The sequence below is a fragment of the Alosa sapidissima genome, chromosome 6 (genome assembly GCF_018492685.1).
Source record: "Alosa sapidissima isolate fAloSap1 chromosome 6, fAloSap1.pri, whole genome shotgun sequence".
NCBI lineage: Eukaryota > Metazoa > Chordata > Actinopteri > Clupeiformes > Clupeidae > Alosa > Alosa sapidissima.
In genome coordinates, this window is record NC_055962.1 from 39,176,529 (window position 1) to 39,179,028 (window position 2,500).

At 41.4% G+C, this 2,500-nt stretch overlaps 1 protein-coding gene across 4 annotated transcripts in view; it reads left to right on the plus strand.

Moving 5' to 3' along the window:
* The window catches only part of akap12b (A kinase (PRKA) anchor protein 12b), a 66,336-nt gene that overhangs the window by 28,473 nt on the left and 35,363 nt on the right, over nucleotides 1-2,500 (plus strand). The window lies entirely within an intron of this gene.

The window sequence follows — 2,500 nt, forward strand, 5'->3', positions numbered from 1 at the left end:
AAGTCACACTTTTTTTCATAGTTTGGCTGGTCCTGCGACTTATAGTCAGGTGTGACTTATATATCAATATATAATTGAACATGTTGTTAACTCATTGAATGCCGCGCTGTTTTCGGAAGCTTTGGCCCAGAGTGCCAGCAATCTTGATCATTGTTGACGATATTTGTAGAGCCACAGCCTATTCTATGTTATAGCTATGGACACATACTATGGCTTGTTTGAAAGGTGAGACTTTAAGCTCTCAGTGGGTACAAACCGTTTATTTCTACATGCCTCTGTTCCTAAGAAATCCCAAGCTAAACAGTGGCTAGTTTTCATCAAAATCCCTGTTTTATTTCTAGAAATGGAGATGTAGCGTCTTTGATGAAATATGAAGTGTTGGCTGTAAAGTTTCCGGGAAGTGACCTAGCGAGACCTGGTGAGACTGCCACCTAGTGATAAACCCACGAAAATGGCCTGGTTTTGACCTGACGTGCATGTGTCACTGATTCAACCCAAAGCGGCAACCATCAAAAGCAGAGTTTTAAGATTTAATGTCCAGATAAAATGTCCAGATTGTGCGTTTTCATGAGTTTTCGATCATCATATATTTCATTTCCATTCATCACAGAGTTCCCAAAATCACATATAAGGTGTGTTAGAGTGTCTAGTTTCGTAATTAAAAAAAAAAAGCTAAAAACTTAATATTACGTTTTTGCACTCAACGCATGGGAAGGAAAAACATAATATTAAGTTTTTGGCACTCAATGAGTTAAGTTAATTCATACTGACTGACAAGAACCAAGGAGTAAACATTATCGTCTACAGCCTGGAGAGGGCGCTCTAGGCTCGTAAATAGAGATATTTTAAAACACCTTTTCATCTTTTTTCCTCTCTCGCTCTCCCGAGCATTTGCTCTGCTGCCGGCTTGTGCCTCCACATCGCCCATAATGCATTGCATTCTCCACACACACACACACACACACACACACACACACATGCAGACATACTCACGTGGCATTGCATTCTCCACAGTTTTAGCGACATTTTCATGTACCACCTCTGCTGAAAAACCCAGCCTGACCAGCTTAAGGTGGTTTGCTGTTTGACCAGCTTGTTGACCATCTTGTTAACTCATTGAATGCCAAGCTGTTTTCGGAAGCTTTGTCCTAGAGTGCCAGCAATCTAGACCATTGTTGATGATTTTTGTACAGCCACAGCATATTCTGTGTTATAGCTATGAACACATACAATGGCTCGTTTGAAAGGTGAGACTTTAAGCTCTCGGTGTGTGCAAACCGTGTATTTCTACACGCCTCTGTTCCTGAGAAATCCCAAGCTAAACAGTGGCTAGTTTTCATCAAAATCGCTGTTTTTTTCTAGAAATGGAGATATAACGTCCTTCATGAAATATGAAGTGTTGCCTGTAAACTTTCCAGGAAGTGATCAGCGAGACCAGGCTAGACTGCCACCTAGTGATAGACCCACGAAAATGGCCTGGTTTTGAGATGACGTGCATGCGTCACTGATTCGACCCAAAGCGGCAACCGAGTTATGATAAAATGTCCAGATAAAATGTCCAGATAAAATGTCCAGATTTAATGTCCAGATAAAATGTCCAGATAAAATGTCCAGATTTAATGTCCAGATTTAATGTCCAGATAAAATGTCCAGATAAAATGTCCAGATTTAATGTCCAGATAAAATGTCCAGATAAAATGTCCAGATAAAATGTCCAGATTGTGCGTTTTCATGAGTTTTCGATCGTCATCTATTTCATTTCCATTCATCACAGAGTTCCCAAAATCACATATAAGGTGTGTTAGAGTGTCTAGTTTCGTAATTTAAAAAAAAAAGCTAAAAACGTAATATTAAGTTTTTGGCACTCAACGCATGGGAAGGAAAAACGTAATATTACGTTTTTGGCACTCAATGAGTTAACCAGCTTGTTTGACCACCCTGTGACCTGCTAGACCAGCAAAACCACCCTGTGACCGGTTGACCTGCTAGACCTGCTTGACCACCTAGACCTGCTTGACCACCCTGTGACCAGTTGACCTGCTAGACCAGCAAAACTCTTGCGAAAACATACTGTACCTTCAGCTGGTTTACCCAGCTTATGATGGTAATTCAGCTGGTTTACCTAGCTTATGATGGTAATTCAGATGGTTTTGCTTGTCTTACCACCTCAAGCTGGTCATTATGACCTCCGCGCAGCGAAGCGGCGTCATATAGGTTTAGTCAGATTTTTTTCTTTTTTTCTTTTTCGCATGCCCAAATTTCCGTCAAGGATTCCCGGGACACTGAAAGACCGGGGTACACGAAACTTGGTGGGCATGTAGCCCCACAAGGATAGCATGGAACTATTGTTTTTCGTTTTGATCTGTAGCCCCCTCGCTGGACTGGACTCGAAAGGAGGGTAGGGCAGACACAGTTTTCTGTGAATATCTCGAGAACCGTAGGGTTTAGGAGGACCATTTTTTTTTGTATGTTGATCTCAAGGGGTCATGTTAACCCATTT